General features: G+C 54.0%; 1 pseudogene; it reads right to left on the bottom strand.

Annotated features, from left to right (window-relative positions):
• Nucleotides 1-15,572, bottom strand: part of LOC135570224 (CD5 antigen-like) — an 85,990-nt pseudogene extending 70,418 nt beyond the window's left edge.
• Nucleotides 15,573-20,000: the final 4,428 nt, after the last annotated feature.

Below are 20,000 nucleotides of genomic sequence, written 5' to 3'. Positions count from 1 at the left end.
CCATCTCCTCTCCTCCCCCTCTCCTCTCCTCTCCTCTCCTCTCCTCTCCTCTCCTCTCCTCTCCTCTTCTCTTCTCCCCCTCTCCTCTTCTCCTCATCTCCTATTCTCCCCATTTCCTCCCCCTTCTCTCTTCTCCTCTTCTCCCCCTCTCCTCTCCTCTCCTCCCCCTCTCCTCTTCTCTCCCTCCCTCTCCTCTCCTCCCCCTTTCCTCTCCTCTTCTCCCCATCTCCTATTCTCCCCCTTTCCTCCCCCTCTCCTCTCTTCTCCTCTTCTCCCCCTCTCCTCTCCTCTCCTCTTCTCCCCCTCTCCTCTTCTACCCATCTCCTCCCCCTCTCCTTCCCCCTCTCCTCTCCTCTCCCTCCTCTTCTCCCGTCTCGTCGCCTCTCCTCTCCTCTCCTCCCCCTATCCTCTCCTCTCCTCCCCCTCTCCTCTCTTCTCCTCTTCTCCCCATCTTCTCTCTTCCCCCTCTCCTCCACCTCTCTCCTCTCCTCTTCTCTTCTCCCCCTCTCCTCTTCTCCCCCTTTCTAATCTCCCCCTCTCGTCTCCTCTTCTTCTCCTCCGTTCCCCATCTACTCTTGTCCCCCTCTCCTCTTCTCTTCTCCTCTCTCATCGTCCTCTCTCCTCGTCCCATCTCCTCTCCTCTCCTCTCCTCTCCTCTCCTCTCCTCTTCTCTTCTCCCCCTCTCCTCTTATCCTCCTCTTCTCTCCCTCTCCTCTCCTCTCCTCCCCCTCTCCTCTCCTCTTCTCCCCATCTCATCTCCTCCCCCTCTCCTCTCCTCTTCTCTTCTCCCCCTCTCCTCTCTATCCTCTCCTCCCGCATCTCTCTCTCCTCTCCTCTCCTCTAATCTCTCCTCTCCTCTCCTCTCCTCTCCCTCTCATCTTCTCTCCCTCTCCTCTCCTCTTCTCTTCTCTTCTCCCCATCTCCTCTCCCCCCTCTCCTCTCCTCTCCTCTCCTCTCCTCTCCTCTCCTCTCCTCTCCCTCTCCTCTCCTCTCCTCTCCTCTCCTCTCCTATCCTATCCTCTCCTCTCCTCCCCCTCTCCTCTTCTCTTCTCCCCCTCTCCTCTTCTCCCCATCTCCTATTCTCCCCCTTTCCTCCCACCTTCTCTCTTCTCCTCTTCTCCCCCTCTCCTCTCCTCTCCTCCCCCTCTCCTCTTCTCTCCCTCTCTCTCTCCCTCTCCTCTCCTCCCCCTTTCCTCTCCTCTTCTCCCCATCTCCTATTCTCCCCCTTTCCTCCCCCTCTCCTCTCTTCTCCTCTTCTCCCCCTCTCCTCTCCTCTTCTCCCCCTCTCCTCTTCTACCCATCTCCTCCCCATCTCCTCCCCCTCTCCTCTCCTCTCCACTCCTCTTCTCCCCGTCTCGTCGCCTCTCCTCTCCTCCCCCTCTCCTCTTCTCCCCCTCTCCTCTTCTACCCATCTCCTCCCCCTCTCCTCCCCCCTCTCCTCTCCTCTCCACTCCTCTTCTCCCCGTCTCGTCGCCTCTCCTCTCCTCCCCCTCTCCTCTTCTCCCCCTCTCCTCTCCTCTCCTCCCCCTCTCCTCTTCTCTCCCTCTCCTCTCCTCTCCTCTCCTCCCCCTTTCCTCTCCTCTTCTCCCCATCTCCTATTCTCCCCCTTTCCTCCCCCTCTCCTCTCTTCTCCTCTTCTCCCCCTCTCCTCTCCTCTCCTCTTCTCCCCCTCTCCTCTTCTACCCATCTCCCCCTCTCCTCCCCCTCTCCTCTCCTCTCCTCTTCTCCCCCTCTCCTCTTCTCCCCATCTCCTCTCCTCTCCTCTCCTCTCCTCTCCTCTTCTCCCCGTCTCGTCGCCTCTCCTCTCCTCCCCTCTCCTCTCCTCCCCCTATCCTCTCCTCTCCTCCCCCCTCTCCTCTCTTCTCCTCTTCTCCCCATCTTCTCTCTTCCCCCTCTCCTCCACCTCTCTCCTCTCCTCTTCTCTTCTCCCCCTCTCCTCTTCTCCCCCTTTCTAATCTCCCCCTCTCGTCTCCTCTTCTTCTCCTCCGTTCCCCATCTACTCTTGTCCCCCTCTCCTCTTCTCTTCTCCTCTCTCCTCGTCCTCTCTCCTCGTCCCATCTCCTCTCCTCTCCTCTCCTCTCCTCTCCTCTTCTCTTCTCTCCCCTCTCCTCTTATCCTCCTCTTCTCTCCCTCTCCTCTCCTCTCCTCCCCCTCTCCTCTCCTCTTCTCCCCATCTCATCTCCTCCCCCTCTCCTCTCCTCTTCTCTTCTCCCCCTCTCCTCTCCTATCCTCTCCTCCCGCCTCTCCTCTCCTCTCCTCTCCTCTCCTCTCCTCTCCCTCTCCTCTTCTCTCCCTCTCCTCTCCTCTTCTCTTCTCTTCTCCCCATCTCCTCTCCTCCCCCTCTCCTCTCCTCTCCTCTCCTCTCCTCTCTCTCTCCTCTCCTCTCCTATCCTCTCCTCTCCTCCCCCTCTCCTCTTCTCTTCTCCCCCTCTCCTCTTCTCCCCATCTCCTATTCTCCCCCTTTCCTCCCACCTTCTCTCTTCTCCTCTTCTCCCCCTCTCCTCTCCTCTCCTCCCCCTCTCCTCTTCTCTCCCTCTCCTCTCCTCTCCTCTCCTCCCCCTTTCATCTCCTCTTCTCCCCATCTCCTATTCTCCCCCTTTCCCCCCCCTCTCCTCTCTTCTCCTCTTCTCCCCCTCTCCTCTCCTCTCCTCTTCTCCCCCTCTCCTCTCCTCTCCTCCCCCTCTCCTCTTCTCTCCCTCTCTCTCTCCTCTCCTCTCCTCCCCCTTTCATCTCCTCTTCTCCCCATCTCCTATTCTCCCCCTTTCCTCCCCCTCTCCTCTCTTCTCCTCTTCTCCCCCTCTCCTCTCCTCTCCTCTTCTCCCCCTCTCCTCTTCTACCCCTCTCCTCCCCCTCTCCTCCCCCTCTCCTCTCCTCTCCTCTTCTCCCCCTCTCCTCTTCTCCCCATCTCCTCTCCTCTCCTCTCCTCTTCTCCCGTCTCGTCTCCTCTCCTCCCCTCTCCTCCCCCTATCCTCTCCTCTCCTCCCCCTCTCCTCTCTTCTCCTCTTCTCCCCATCTTCTCTCTTCCCCCTCTCCTCCACCTCTCTCCTCTCCTCTTCTCTTCTCCCCCTCTCCTCTTCTCCCCCCCTCTCCTCTCTCTCCTCTTCCCCTCTCCTCTCCTCTCCTCCCCCTCTCCTCTTCTCTCCCTCTCCTCCCCCTCTCCTCCCCCTCTCCTCTTCTCTTCTCCCCCTCTCCTCTTCTCCCCCTCTCCTCTCCTCTCCTCTCCTCTCCTCTCCTCTCCTCTCCTCTCCTCTCCTCTCCTCTCCTCTTCTCCCCGTCTCGTCTCCTCTCCTCTCCTCCCCTCTCCTCTTCTCCCCTCTCCTCTCCTCTTCTCCCCCTATCTCTCCTCTTCTCCTCCTCTTCTCCCCCTCTCCTCTCTCTCCTCCCCCTCTCATCTCCTCTTCACCCCCTCTCCTCTCCTCTTCTCTTCTCCCCCTCTCCTCTTCTCCTCCTCTCCTCTCCTCTCCTCCCCCTCTCCTCTCCTCTTCTCCCCCTCTCCTCTCTTCTCTTCTCCCCCTCTCCTCTCCTCTTCTTCCCCTCTCCTCTCCTCCCCTCTCCTCTCCTCTTCTGTTCTCCCCTCTCCCTCTCCTCTCCTCCCCCCTCTCCTCTCCTCTTCCCCCCCCCACCTCTTCTCTTCTCCCCCTCTCCTCTCCTCTTCTTCCCCCTCTCCTCTCCTCCCCCTCTCCTCTCTCTCCTCTCCTCTCCTCTCCTCTCTCTCCTCTCCTCTCCTCTCCTCTCCTCTCCTCTTCTCTTCTCCCCATCTCCTCTCCTCCCCCTCTCCTCTCCCTCTCCTCTCCTCTCCTCTCCTCTCCTCTCCTCTCTCTCCTCTTCTCTTCTCCCCCTCTCCTCTTCTCCTCATCTCCTATTCTCCCCATTTCCTCCCCCTTCTCTCTTCTCCTCTTCTCCCCCTCTCCTCTCCTCTCCTCCCCCTCTCCTCTTCTCTCCCTCTCCTCTCCTCTCCTCCCCCTTTCCTCTCCTCTTCTCCCCATCTCCTATTCTCCCCCTTTCCTCCCCCTCTCCTCTCTTCTCCTCTTCTCCCCCTCTCCTCTCCTCTCCTCTTCTCCCCCTCTCCTCTTCTACCCATCTCCTCCCCCTCTCCTTCCCCCTCTCCTCTCCTCTCCACTCCTCTTCTCCCGTCTCGTCGCCTCTCCTCTCCTCTCCTCCCCTATCCTCTCCTCTCCTCCCCCTCTCCTCTCTTCTCCTCTTCTCCCCATCTTCTCTCTTCCCCCTCTCCTCCACCTCTCTCCTCTCCTCTTCTCTTCTCCCCCTCTCCTCTTCTCCCCCTTTCTAATCTCCCCCTCTCGTCTCCTCTTCTTCTCCTCCGTTCCCCATCTACTCTTGTCCCCCTCTCCTCTTCTCTTCTCCTCTCTCATCGTCCTCTCTCCTCGTCCCATCTCCTCTCCTCTCCTCTCCTCTCCTCTCCTCTCCTCTTCTCTTCTCCTCCCTCCCCTCTCCTTCCTCTCCTCCTCTCCTCTCTCCCTCTCATCTCTCCCCCTCTCCTCCCTTCTCTTCTCCCCCTCTCCTCTCTCCTCTTCTCCCCATCTCCTCTCCTCTCCCCCTCTCCTCTCCTCTTCTCTCTTCCCCCTCTCCCCTCTCTCTATCCTCTCCTCCCCCATCTCCTCTCCTCTCCTCTCCTCTCCTCTCCTCTCCTCTCTCTCCTCTCCTCTCATCTTCTCTCCCTCTCCTCTCCTCTTCTCTTCTCTTCTCCCCATCTCTTCTCCTCCTCCCCCCTCCTCTCCTCTCTCCTCTCCTCTCCTCTCTCCTCTCCTCTCCTCTCTCTCTCCTATCCTATCCTCTCCTCTCCTCCCCCTCTCCTCTTCTCTTCTCCCCCTCTCCTCTTCTCCCCATCTCCTATTCTCCCCCTTTCCTCCCACCTTCTCTCTTCTCCTCTTCTCCCCCTCTCCTCTCCTCTCCTCCCCCTCTCCTCTTCTCTCCCTCTCCTCTCTCTCTCCTCTCCTCCCCCTTTCCTCTCCTCTTCTCCCCATCTCCTATCCCTTCCTCCCCCTTTCCTCCCCCTCTCCTCTCTTCTCCTCTTCTCCCCCTCTCCTCTCCTCTTCTCCCCCTCTCCTCTTCTATCTCCTCCCCCTCTCCTCTCCTCTTCTCTTCTCCCCTCTCTCCTCTCCCTCCCCTCTCCTCTCCTCCCCCTTTCCTCTCCTCTTCTCCCCCCATCTCCTCCCCCTCTCTCCCCCTCTCCTCTCCTCTCCCTCCTCTTCTCCCCGTCTCCTCGCCTCTCCTCTCCTCCCCCTCTCCTCTCCTCCCCCTATCCTCTCCTCTCCTCCCCCTCTCCTCTCTTCTCCTCTTCTCCCCATCTTCTCTCTTCCCCCTCTCCTCCACCTCTCTCCTCTCCTCTTCTCTTCTCCCCCTCTCCTCTTCTCCCCCTTTCTAATCTCCCCCTCTCGTCTCCTCTTCTTCTCCTCCGTTCCCCATCTACTCTTGTCCCCCTCTCCTCTTCTCTTCTCCTCTCTCATCGTCTCTCTCCTCGTCCCATCTCCTCTCTCTCTCTCTCCTCTCCTCTCCTCTCCTCTTCTCTTCTCCCCCTCTCCTCTTATCCTCCTCTTCTCTCCCTCTCCTCTCCTCTCCTCCTCCCCCTCTCCTCTCCTCTTCTCCCCATCTCATCTCCTCCCCCTCTCCTCTCCTCTTCTCTTCTCCCCCTCTCCTCTCCTCTCCTCCTCTCCTCCCCATCTCCTCTCCTCTCCTCTCCTCTCCTTCTCCCCTCTTCCTCTCCCTCTCCTCTCCTCTTCTCTTCTCTTCTCCCCTTCTCCCCCTCTCCTCTACCCATCTCCTCCCTCTCCTCTCCTCTCCTCTCCTCTCCTCTCCTCTCCTCTCGCCTCTATCCCCCCTCTCCTCTCCTCTCCTCTCCTCCCCCTCTCCTCTTCTCTTCTCCCCCTCTCCTCTTCTCCCCCTCTCCTCTCCTCTTCTCTCCCCCTCCCTTTCCCCCCCAATCTTCTCTCTTCTCCTCTTCTCCCCTCTCCTCTTCTCCTCTCCTCCCCCTCTCATCTCCTCTTCTCCCCCTCTCCTCTCCTCTTCTCTTCTCCTCCTCTCTCCTCTCCTCTTATCCTCCTCTCCTCTCCTCTCCTCTTCTCGCCCTCTCCTCTCCTCTTCTCCTCCTCTTCTCTCCCTCTCCTCTCCTCTCCTCTCCTCTCCTCTCCTCTTCTCCCCCTCTCCTCTCCTCCCCTCTCCTCTCCTCTTCTCTTCTCCCCCTCTCCTCTCCTCTCCTCTCTCCTCTCCTCACCTCTCTCCTCTCCTCTCTCTCCCCCCTCCTCTCCTCTCTCCCCCTCTCCTCTTCTCCCCCTCTCCTCTTCTCCTCCTCCTCTCCTTCTCCTCTTCTCCCCCCTCTCCTCCCCTCTTCTCCCCCTCTCCTCTCCTCTTCTCCCCCTCTCTCTCTCCTCTTCTCTTCTCCCCTTTCTCCTCTCCTCTCCTCCCCTCTCCTCTCCTCTTCTCCCCCCCCTCTTCTCTTCTCCCCCTCTCCTCTTCTCCTCCCCCTCCCTCTCCTCTTCTCCCCACTGACTCTCTCCCCGTGCCCCCCACAAACTGACTCTAACCGTGCCCCCACACACTGACTCTAACCGGTGCCCCCACACACTGACTCTAACCGGTGCCCCTCACACTGACTCACTGACTCTAACCGGTGCCCCCCACACTGACTCTAACCGGTGCCCCCCACACTGACTCTAACCGGTGCCCCCCCTCACACTGACTCTAACCGGTGCCCCCTCACACTGACTCTAACCGGTGCCCCCTCACACTGACTCTAACCGGTGCCCCCACACTGACTCTAACCGGTGCCCCCACACTGACTCTAACCGGTGCCCCCACACTGACTCTAACCGGTGCCCCCACACTGACTCTAACCGGTGCCCCCCACACTGACTCTAACCAGTGCCCCCCACACTGACTCCCCCTAACCTGGTGCCCACACACTGACTCTAACCGGTGCCCCACACACCCCACCGGTGCCCCCACACTGACTCTAACCTCCCCCCACACCTGCCCCCACACTGACTCTAACCGGTGCCCCACACACTGACTCTAACCGGTGCCCCCACACACTGACTCTAACCGGTGCCCCCACACTGACTCTAACCGGTGCCCCTCTAACCGGTGCCCCACACTGACTCTAACCGGTGCCCCCCACACTGACTCTAACCGGTGCCCCCACACACTGACTCTAACCGGTGCCCCCACACACTGACTCTAACCGGTGCCCCCACTCCCCCTCTCCCTGACTCTAACCGGTGCCCCCACACACTGACTCTAACCGGTGCCCCCCACACTGACTCTAACCGGTGCCCCCCACACACTGACTCTAACCGGTGCCCCCCACACTGACTCTAACCGGTGCCCCCACACACTCTGACTCTAACCGGTGCCCCCCACACTGACTCTAACCGGTGCCCCCACACACTGACTCTAACCGGTGCCCCCACACTGACTCTAACCGGTGCCCCCACACACTGACTCTAACCGGTGCCCCCCACACTGACTCTAACCGGTGCCCCCACACTGACTCTAACCGGTGCCCCCCACACTGACTCTAACCGGTGCCCCCACACTGACTCTAACCGGTGCCCCCCCTCACACTGACTCTAACCGGTGCCCCCACACTGACTCTAACCGGTGCCCCCCACACTGACTCTAACCGGTGCCCCCACACTGACTCTAACCGGTGCCCCCACACTGACTCTAACCGGTGCCCCCACACTGACTCTAACCGGTGCCCCCACACACTGACTCTAACCGGTGCCCCCCACACTGACTCTAACCGGTGCCCCCCACACTGACTCTAACCGGTCTAACCCCCCACACTGACTCTAACCGGTGCCCCCACACTGACTCTAACCGGTGCCCCCTCACACTGACTCTAACCGGTGCCCTCACACTGACTCTAACCGGTGCCCCCACACTGACTCTAACCGGTGCCCCCACACTGACTCTAACCGGTGCCCCCACAGTGACTCTAACCGGTGCCCCCACACTGACTCTAACCGGTGCCCCCACACTGACTCTAACCGGTGCCCCCCACACTGACTCTAACCGGTGCCCCCACACTGACTCTAACCGGTGCCCCCACACACTGACTCTAACCGGTGCCCCACACACTGACTCTAACCGGTGCCCCCCACACTGACTCTAACCGGTGCCCCCACACTGACTCTAACCGGTGCCCCCACACTGACTCTAACCGGTAACCTGACTCTGCCCCCACACACTGACTCTAACCGGTGCCCCGGTGCCCCTCACACACTGACTCTAACCGGTGCCCCCCACACTGACTCTAACCGGTGCCCCCACACACTGACTCTAACCGGTGCCCCCACACACTGACTCTAACCGGTGCCCCCACACACTGACTCTAACCGGTGCCCCCACACACTGACTCTAACCGGTGCCCCCACACACTGACTCTAACCGGTGCCCCCACACACTGACTCTAACCGGTGCCCCCCACACTGACTCTAACCGGTGCCCCCACACTGACTCTAACCGGTGCCCCCCACACTGACTCTAACCGGTGCCCCCACACTGACTCTAACCGGTGCCCCCCACACTGACTCTAACCGGTGCCCCACACTGACTCTAACCGGTGCCCCCACACTGACTCTAACCGGTGCCCCCACACTGACTCTAACCGGTGCCCCCCACACCTAACCACTGACTCTAACCGGTGCCCCCACACTGACTCTAACCGGTGCCCCCACACTGACTCTAACCGGTGCCCCCACACTGACTCTAACCGGTGCCCCCCACTGACTCTAACTGCCCCCCACACTGACTCTCGGTGCCCCCACACTGACTCTAACCGGTGCCCCCACACTGACTCTAACCGGTGCCCCCCACACTGACTCTAACCGGTGCCCCCCACACTGACTCTAACCGGTGCCCCCCACACTGACTCTAACCGGTGCCCCCACACTGACTCTAACCGGTGCCCCCACACTGACTCTAACCGGTGCCCCCCACACTGACTCTAACCGGTGCCCCCCACACTGACTCTAACCGGTGCCCCCACACTGACTCTAACCGGTGCCCCCACACTGACTCTAACCGGTGCCCCCCACTGACTCTAACCGGTGCCCCCCACACTGACTCTAACCGGTGCCCCCACACACTGACTCTAACCGGTGCCCCCCACACTGACTCTAACCGGTGCCCCCCACACTGACTCTAACCGGTGCCCCCACACTGACTCTAACCGGTGCCCCCACACTGACTCTAACCGGTGCCCCCACACACTGACTCTAACCGGTGCCCCCCACACTGACTCTAACCGGTGCCCCCCACACTGACTCTAACCGGTGCCCCCACACTGACTCTAACCGGTGGTGCCCCCCCACACACTGACTCTAACCGGTGCCCCCTCACACTGACTCTAACCGTGCCCCCACACTGACTCTAACCCCCACACTGACTCTAACCGTAACCCCCCACACTGACTCTAACCGGTGCCCCCACACTGACTCTAACCGGTGCCCCCACACTGACTCTAACCGGTGCCCCCCCACACTGACTCTAACCGGTGCCCCCACACTGACTCTAACCGGTGCCCCCCACACTGACTCTAACCGGACACCCCCCACACTGACTCTAACCGGTGCCCCCACACTGACTCTAACCGGTGCCCCCCACACTGACTCTAACCGGTGCCCCCACACTGACTCTAACCGGTGCCCCCACACTGACTCTAACCGGTGCCCCCCACACTGACTCTAACCGGTGCCCCCACACTGACTCTAACCGGTGCCCCCCACACTGACTCTAACCGGTGCCCCCACACTGACTCTAACCGGTGCCCCCACACACTGACTCTAACCGGTGCCCCCACACTGACTCTAACCGGTGCCCCCACACTGACTCTAACCGGTGCCCCCCACACTGACTCTAACCGGTGCCCCCCACACTGACTCTAACCGGTGCCCCCCACACTGGTGCCCCCCACACTGACTCTAACCGGTGCCCCCCCCACACACTGACTCTAACCGGTGCCCCCACACTGACTCTAACCGGTGCCCCCACACTGACTCTAACCGGTGCCCCCACACTGACTCTAACCGGTGCCCCCCCCCCACACTGACTCTAACCGGTGCCCCCACACTGACTCTAACCGGTGCCCCCCACACTGACTCTAACCGGTGCCCCCCACACTGACTCTAACCGGTGCCCCCCCCCCACACTGACTCTAACCGGTGCCCCCCACACTGACTCTAACCGGTGCCCCCACACTGACTCTAACCGGTGCCCCCCACACTGACTCTAACCGGTGCCCCTCACACTGACTCTAACCGGTGCCCCCACACTGACTCTAACCGGTGCCCCCCACACTGACTCTAACCGGTGCCCCCACACTGACTCTAACCGGTGCCCCCACACTGACTCTAACCGGTGCCCCCACACTGACTCTAACTGACCGGTGCCCCCACACTGACTCTAACCGGTGCCCCCCCACACTGACTCTAACCGGTGCCCCCACACTGACTCTAACCGGTGCCCCCCACACTGACTCTAACCGGTGCCCCCACACTGACTCTAACCGGTGCCCCCACACTGACTCTAACCGGTGCCCCCACACTGACTCCGGTGCCCCCCACACTGACTCTAACCGGTGCCCCCCACACTGACTCTAACCGGTGCCCCCCACACTGACTCTAACCGGTGCCCCCACACTGACTAACGGTGCCCCCCACACTGACTCTAACCGGTGCCCCCCCCCCACACTGACTCTAACCGGTGCCCCCCACACTGACTCTAACCGGTGCCCCCACACTGACTCTAACCGGTGCCCCCACACTGACTCTAACCGGTGCCCCCCACACTGACTCTAACCGGTGCCCCCCACACTGACTCTAACCGGTGCCCCCACACACTGACTCTAACCGGTGCCCCCACACTGACTCTAACCGGTGCCCCCCACACTGACTCTAACCGTGCCCCCACACTGACTCTAACCGGTGCCCCCCACACTGACTCTAACCGGTGCCCCCCACACTGACTCTAACCGGTGCCCCCTCACACTGACTCTAACCGGTGCCCCCACACTGACTCTAACCGGTGCCCCCTCACACTGACTCTAACCGGTGCCCCCCACACTGACTCTAACCGGTGCCCCCCACACTGACTCTAACCGGTGCCCCCACACTGACTCTAACCGGTGCCCCCCACACTGACTCTAACCGGTGCCCCCACACACTGACTCTAACCGGTGCCCCCCACACTGACTCTAACCGGTGCCCCCACACTGACTCTAACCGGTGCCCCCACACACTGACTCTAACCGGTGCCCCCACACTGACTCTAACCGGTGCCCCCCACACTGACTCTAACCGGTGCCCCCCACACTGACTCTAACCGGTGCCCCCCACACTGACTCTAACCGGTGCCCCCACACTGACTCTAACCGGTGCCCCCACACACTGACTCTAACCGGTGCCCCCCACACTGACTAACCTGTGCCCCCACACTGACTCTAACCGGTGCCCCCCACACTGACTCTAACCGGTGCCCCCACACTGACTCTAACCGGTGCCCCCCACACTGACTCTAACCGGTGCCCCCCACACTGACTCTAACCGGTGCCCCCCACACTGACTCTAACCGGTGCCCCCACACTGACTCTAACCGGTGCCCCCACACACTGACTCTAACCGGTGCCCCCACACTGACTCTAACCGGTGCCCCCACACACTGACTCTAACCGGTGCCCCCACACTGACTCTAACCGGTGCCCCCACACACTGACTCTAACCGGTGCCCCCCACACTGACTGACCCTAACACTGTGCCCCCACACTGACTCTAACCGGTGCCCCCCACACTGACTCTAACCGGTGCCCCCACACTGACTAACTGCCCCCTAACTGACACCCCCACACTGACTCTAACCGGTGCCCCCACACTGACTCTAACCGGTGCCCCCCACACTGACTCTAACCGGTGCCCCCACACTGACTCTAACCGGTGCCCCCACACTGACTCTGACCGGTGCCCCCACACTGACTCTAACCGGTGCCCCCCACACTGACTCTAACCGGTGCCCCCACACTGACTCTAACGGTGCCCCCACACTGACTCTAACCGGTGCCCCCCCACACTGACTCTAACCGGTGCCCCCCACACTGACTCTTGCCCCCACACTGACTCTAACCGGTGCCCCCACACTGACTCTAACCGGTGCCCCCACCCTTAACCGGTGCCCCCACACTGACTCTAAACCCCCCACACTGACTCTCTAACGGTGCCCCCTCACTGTGACTCTGCCCCCACACTGACTCTAACTGGTGACACTGACTCTAATGTAACCCTGGGCCACTGACTAACCGGTGCCCCCACACTGATATCTGTTACCGGTGCCTTGTTACTTTTATCCGTTACACTGATTTGTGTAATGCACTCTGAAAGTTGGGGTTCACAGTAAACATTTCACTGTAAAGGAAACAGAGTTGTATTGGGATGTGACCATTAACATTTGATTTGTGTTGGGGAGAAAGTTGACTCTGAACTGGTGGGGGTCAGGGAGAGAGTTGAAGTTGCAGTTATGTACATAGACTGGTGGGGTCAGGGAGAGATTTGAGTTGACTTCACTAGACTTTGGTTGACTCAGGGTCGGGGAGAGTTGAGTTACAAACTACTGGTTCCCACACTAGACTGTGTGGAAAGGGTAGACTGGTGGGGGTCAGGGAGAGAGTTGAGTTATGTACTAGACTGGTGGGGGTCAGGGAGAGAGTTGAGTTATGTACTAGACTGGTGGGGGTCAGGGAGAGAGTTGAGTTATGTACTAGACTGGTGGGGGTCAGGGAGAGAGTTGAGTTATGTTTGGTTAATGTACTAGACTGGTGGGGAGAGAGTTGAGTTATATACTAGACTGGTGGGGTTATGTACTAGACTGGTGGGGGGAGAGAGTTGAGTTATGTACTAGACTGGTGGGGGTCAGGGAGAGAGATTAGTTATGTACTAGACTGGGGGGGGGTCAGGGAGAGAGTTGAGTTAGGTACTAGACTGGGGGGGGTCAGGGAGAGAGTTGAGTTATGTACTAGACTGGGGGGGGGGGTCTGGGAGAGAGGACTGAAGAGTGGAAAATACTTCTAGGCAATATGACTATAATCTCATTAGTTCTTTACTTCAATGATGTGAGATAAACTTCTCAGCAACTTATCTTTGATCAGTGTTTGAACCAAGCTACCAACAGCAAACTCATCTGTTCTGAAAACCCCCACAGGAAACTGCTCACAGGGCAGCAACGTTTCATAGTGTCTGCTATAATATCACCTCTAACTTTCTACTGCTTAAGTTCACCTCTTATAAGGGTTTACTGGACAACTTGAATAAGGTCTGGATGTTTTATATTGAAAACAGTACAACAAAAGGAGTCTGTATTGAAAAGATGCCCACTTCCTGTTTTCAACAGCTGTACTGGAGTTAAGTTCATGTCCTGCCCTGGGGGTCTGCTGTCCTGTGTGTTGTCACTCTGGCCTTGACCTAATACAAACCTGGGAAACCAGGGAGTGAATGTTTCACTAAGATCCTGTAAAGCTGAGTGGGGATGTGGTTGGGGTTGGGGTGGTGTTTAGACCAGCCACCCAGGGCTACACCTTACAGTATGTACAAAGTATGTGGACGCCCCTTCAAATTAGTGGATTTGGCTATTTCAGGCACACCCCTTCCTGACCTGTAAAAAAAAAAATCGGGCACACCGCCATGCATGAAGAACTTTACTGGCCTTCACAGAGCCCTGACCTAAACCTCATTGAATACCTTTCGGGATGAATTGAAACGCCAACTGAGCCAGGCCTAATCGCCCAACCTCACTAATGCTGTTGTGGCTGAATGGAAGTAAAGCATCAATGTTCCATCTTCTAGTGGAAAGCCTTACCAGAACAGGGGAGGCTGTTATAGCAGCAAAGGGGGGGAGCAACTCCATATTAATTCCCATGATTTTGGAATGAGATGTTAGATGAGCAGGTGTCCACATACTTTTGGTCATGTAGTGTACATTCCCCTTCCATGCAAATGTGTAACTCTCTTTGCAGATGAGATTAAATCTATATATTTTTTATTTTTTTATTTTTTTATCATTAATATCAGAGGTCAGGGGTCAAGCTGAGCCGGACCAAGAGTGGAAAAAGTTACTGGTTATGATGACATCACTGGTGGGAAGTCAGTAAAGACAAGATATTCAGTTGGCTGCATGTTAGTCTGTCAGCCCTATCTCTGTTGACATCTCACTTTCTCTCCACGCCTTCTCTCTCTCTCTCTGTTCCTCTCTCTCTCTTCCTGACAGATAGTATCAGACCTGTTGCCTTGGTAACAGACCTCTATCATCTACACCCCCCTTCTCCTACTCTAACATCAGACCAATATAATATATAATATGTCAAGTATAAGAATGGTTTGTATGGACACATTAATTTCTCCATGTGGGATAATAAAGTTGACTAATATTGAACTGCTATAATCACTGTAGATTTATACTCTACCTACCTGGTGGACTGACGCTTTGAGCCTGGAGGTCTGAGGAGAAAGAGAGAGAGAGAGGAGAAAGGGAGAGAGAGACAGAGAGATAGAGAGAAAGGGAGGAGTCAGAGGAAGAGAGAGGCAGAGGTTAAATCAACATAACATGACCTTTCATGATATGATGGGGATGACAGTGGTATGGTGCAACAACACCCATGTGTAAACACATTCCCCATCTCTCCTCCACCCTCCTCTCTCCCCTACCCTCTTCTCTTTTCTCCTCCACCCTCCTCTCTCCCCTACCCTCTTCTCTCCTCCGCAAATCTCTCTATCCCCTACCCTCCCATCGTCTCTACTCTACCCTTCTCTCTCCTACCCTCCACTCTCCCCTTCCCTCTGTTCTCCCCTCCCCTCCCCTTCTCTCTACCCTACCCTCTATCCCCTACCTCCTCTCTACTCTACCCTTCTCTCTACCCTACTCTCTCTTCCCTACCCTCCTCTCTCACCTATCTTGCTCTATGCCCTCCTTTCCCATCGCCCCTCCCTTTCTCTCTCCCCTCCCTTTCTCTCTCCCTACCCTCTCTCTCTCTCCCCCCTCCCTTTCTCTCTCCCCACCCCTCCTCTCTTCTCATCTCTCTCTCATTCTCTCTCCCTTCGTGACGTATAGTGTTTGACCTGTTGGTCTTGACTTAGCTAATCTATCATCTACACCCCTCCCTTCTCCTACTCTAACATAACACCAATATAATATATAATACATAATATATACTCTCATTCATTTACATAGAGACAGATACAATCAATCATTGACACACTGAATATACAACAGTCAGACACATGACACCATCACAACTTAACTGACATTAGTGCCTGTCCCCAGATGGACAGTTAGACTACAGTAAAGTACATTTACTGGTGATCACATCATTGTCCTGCTTTGAGACACATTTTTACTGTCTGCTTCCAGTTGCATGTTATTTTACTAACCCTGCAAATTATAATATATCTTATAATATCAAAACATATCTCAGTAACTGTCACAAGTGTATATCGGTGTAACAAAATCCTACCTGTGCTCCACAACAGGGTCATCAGTATCACTGCAGGTATCATATCTGTCTCTAACTGGGGCTCCACAGTCTGCTGTCATAAAGAGTGGACTGAAGAGTGGAAAATACTGCTAGGCTATATGACTTCTCTCTCATTACGTCCTAACGTCAATGATGTGAGATTAATTTCTTAGCAACTTATCTTGGATCAGTGGTTGAACACACTACAGCAAACTGATATGTAAAAAAACTCCACAGGAAACTGCTGACAGAGCAGCAACATTTCACATAGTGTCCTATAATATCACCTCTAACTTTCTACTGCTTGAGTTCACCTCTTATAGAATATTGGCTTAATGTTCCAGCACCTAAATATAAACAGTACCAGCACCCAAAATGAGTACTGATGAGGTCTCATGTTAGAGCAGGAGAAGGGGGGATGTGGTGTAGAAGCTAGAGGTCTGTTACCCAAGTCAACTCAACAGGCCTGATGCTATATATCAGGGTCAGGCTGGGCTGGGCCAAGAGAGGAACAGGTTACTGGTTATGATGACATCACTGGTGAGAAGACAGCTGTAAAAATATATTCTCTCCCTCCCATCTCTCCCCCTCCACTCTACTCCCTTTCCCCTCCTAAGAGAGGGGAGAAGAGAGGAGAGGAGGGGAGAAGAGGAGAGGGGGGAGAGGAGGAGAGGGGGAGATGAGGAGAGGAGAGGGGAGAGAAGAGGAGAGGATCGGAGAGGAGAAGGGAGAGGAGGGAGAAGAGGAGAGGATAGGAGAGGAGAAGAGGAGAGGAGGGAGAAGAGAGGGGGAGAAGAGGAGAGGAGGGAAGTGAGGAGAGGAGAGAAGTGAGAAGAGGAGAGTGGAGGAGAGGAGAGGGGAGGAGAGGAGAGTAGTGAGAAGGGGAGGAGAGGAGAGAAGTGAGAAGAGGAGAGGGGAGGAGAAAGGAGAGGAGGTTCAGTTTGTCTCCCACCGTTCCACCCACGGGACAATTCCCTCTGTTATCAAGTGGGAGTTTCCACCATATTTAGTTTACCAGTCATTTCAGTGAAGGGAAGTGAACAAGTGCACACTTTAGGAGGAGGATAATTGGGACAATGATTCTTTCTAGTCCACAGTCCTGCGACACCAGATTTCCACCTAGTGGACATAAGAGGAACTGTCCTGTCAGTGTGTTTTTACTGCTGGCTCAAAACACATGACCTGCAAACAGGATAGGATTCATGTGTGAGTACTAAAAGCATATGAATATAGTATATTATAGTATATTTATTATATATGTGGGTCTGATAAGTAAACACTTTCAAAGTTTGTGTGTAATGATTGTGCAGGACTGCATAATGCTGGGGAGCCTGGCGCCTTCGGGAAACCTCATGATGAGTGATAAGAAGTGTTTAAAAAGGTGAGTTCTGAACCCTGTAGACTACAGCACTACTTCTGAAGAAGACCAGAGTCATTTCAGAATGAAGACTGCTATAGTTCTGACGCTGTTGCTGCTCTGTCTGTCTGGGGCCTGGACTCAGGGAGAGACTGGAGGGGTGACTAGTAGTTCTGTCTGTCTGTCTGTCTGTCTGTCTGTCTGTCTGTCTGTCTGTCTGTCTGTCTGTCTGTCTGTCTGTGGCCTGGACTCAGGGAGAGAGTGGAGGGGTGACTAGTAGTTCTGTCTGTCTGTTTGTCCGTCTGTGGCCTGGACTCAGGGAGAGAGTGGAGGGGTGACTAGTAGTTCTGTCTGTCTGTCTGTCTGTCTGTCTGTCTGTCTGTCTGTCTGTCTGTCTGTCTGTCTGTCTGTCTGTCTGTCTGTCTGTCTGTCTGTCTGTCTGTGGACATGGACTCAGGGAGAGAGTGGAGGGGTGATTAACAGGTCTGTCTGTCTGTCTGTCTGTCTGTCTGTCTGTCTGTCTGTCTGTGGCCTGGACTCTGGAGGGGTCTAGTAGTCTGTCTGTCTGTCTGTCTGTCTGTCTGTCTGTCTGTCTGTCTGTCTGTCTGTCTGTCTGTCTGTCTGTCTGTCTGTCTGTCTGTCTGTCTGTCTGTCTGTCTGTCTGTCTGTCTGTCTGTCTGTCTGGCCTGGACTCACAAGAGGGAGTGGAGGGTGACTCTAGTAGTCTTCTGTCTGTCTGTCTGTCTGTCTGTCTGTCTGTCTGTCTGTCTGTCTGTCTGTCTGTCTGTCTGTCTGTCTGTCTGTCTGTCTGTCTGTCTGTCTGTCTGTCTGTCTGTCTGTCTGTCTGTCTGTCTGTCTGTCTGTCTGTCTGAGGGAGAGGTCACTAAGGGTCAAGGTGCTGAGCTGGACCTCTGGGCTGAGATGATGTCTGGTATCACTGATGGAATCACTAATGATCAATAACTCCTTGATCACTGGGAAATAAAACACTGGAGGGGAAAATCACACAAGACTGACAGTTAGTTTATTAAAACATTCAGTGACTCTTCATAACATTTATATAATCAATAACATCATTATCTCTATACTACTAACAACATAACACTAATCTACATCATAATCAATATCATAACATTTATAATCAATAACATCATTATCTCTATACTACTAACAACATAACACTAATCTACATCATAATCAATATCATAACATTTATAATCAATAACATCATTATCTCTATACTACTAACAACATAACACTAATCTACATCATAATCAATATCATAACATTTATAATCAATAACATCATTATCTCTATACTACTAACAACATAACACTAATCTACATCATAATCAATATCATAACATTTATAATCAATAACATCATTATCTCTATACTACTAACATCATAATCAATATCATAACATTTATAATCAATAACATCATTATCTCTATACTACTAACATCATAATCAATATCATAACATTTATAATCAATAACATCATTATCTCTATACTACTAACATCCTAATCAATATCATAACATTTATAATCAATAACATCATTATCTCTATACTACTAACATCCTAATCAATATCATAACATTTATAATCAATAGCATCATTATCTCTATACTACTAACATCCTAATCAATATCATAACATTTATAATCAATAACATCATTATCTCTATACTACTAACATCCTAATCAATATCATAACATTTATAATCAATAACATCATTATCTCTATACTACTAACATCCTAATCAATATCATAACATTTATAATCAATAGCATCATTATCTCTATACTACTAACATCATCACATGGCAGGAACTACCTACATTATTACACATATTATTTGTTAATGATGGAAATGAAGATACGCAGGATATTAATTATGTATAAATGAGTTTTTTAGTAGTTGTATGATAATCGATGTGAGAGAAATGCTGATCTGCTGATGTGCTTCTGTTCTGTGGGGTCTTTTGATGGGTGTTTCACTGGGATTCCAGGGGTCGGGGTTTTCCGGTCACTGGGATGACAAACCTACTGGTCTCTCGGGGCCCTGGGATTCCAGGGGGGCCCGGTCACTGGGATGATTCCACTGGTCTCTCGGGGCCCTGGGGGGACGGGGTTGGCCTGCCGGTCACTGGGATGACAAACCTACTGGTCTCTCGGGGCCCTGGGCCCTGGGTCACTTGACAAACCACTGGGGGGCCCTGGGATTCCAGGGGCCTGCTCGGGGCCCGGTCACTGGGATGACAAACCTACTGGTCTCTCGGGGGCCCTGGGATTCCAGGGGACGGGGGTTGGCCTGCCGGTCACTGGGATGACAAACCTACTGGGGACGGGGAGGGGTTTTAGAGGACGGTATAGTGGAGAACAATTGGGGGGTTACTAAGTAGCAATGCAAATATCATGGTACAGCTAAATGAACACAATCACTATGGTACTTTATAACAGTGAGTTTACAAACATATTTTATGATAACTATATTTAAAACGTGTATCTCATTATGGTAAATGGTGAAATAAGTATAGACAGTTATAATTGTAGTCTTAGTAGATAATACGAAAATACTCTGTATTTACATGGCTAAAAGAGAAGGAATATCGTATCTATTGTTTATTGGAAACTCATTCAACAATTTTAAATGAAGTTGTGTGGAAAAAGGACTTCTGGGGTGAAATGTATTTCTAACATGGTCAATGACATTCAAAAAAGTGATATTAATTAACAGTAATTTTGGTAGATGGATGAAGGTAGATGAATGATTTTAAAGATGTTATTGGACAATAAACAGACAGGGCTCATTAACCTATACAGTTCAAATAACAATGATCCACACTTCTTTGAAGATATATATAATAATTGATCAACCCTACAAGCAACACAAGACTCTAATTATGGTGTGAGATTATAATACGGTTTTAAGTATCTCTATGGAACGTAAAGGTAATCACACGACAAACTGTGTCCCTCACGCACTTCAGGAAATCACTTTTTCAAGAAGATAATGATACAAATAAAGTGTAATGTATTTACTACAAATAAAGTGTAATGTATTACTACAAATAAAGTGTAATGTATTACTACAAATAAAGTGTAATGTTTTACTACAAATAAAGTGT

The sequence above is a fragment of the Oncorhynchus nerka genome, unplaced genomic scaffold, assembly GCF_034236695.1.
Source record: "Oncorhynchus nerka isolate Pitt River unplaced genomic scaffold, Oner_Uvic_2.0 unplaced_scaffold_1017, whole genome shotgun sequence".
NCBI lineage: Eukaryota > Metazoa > Chordata > Actinopteri > Salmoniformes > Salmonidae > Oncorhynchus > Oncorhynchus nerka.
This window is presented reverse-complemented; position numbering and strand designations above follow the sequence as displayed.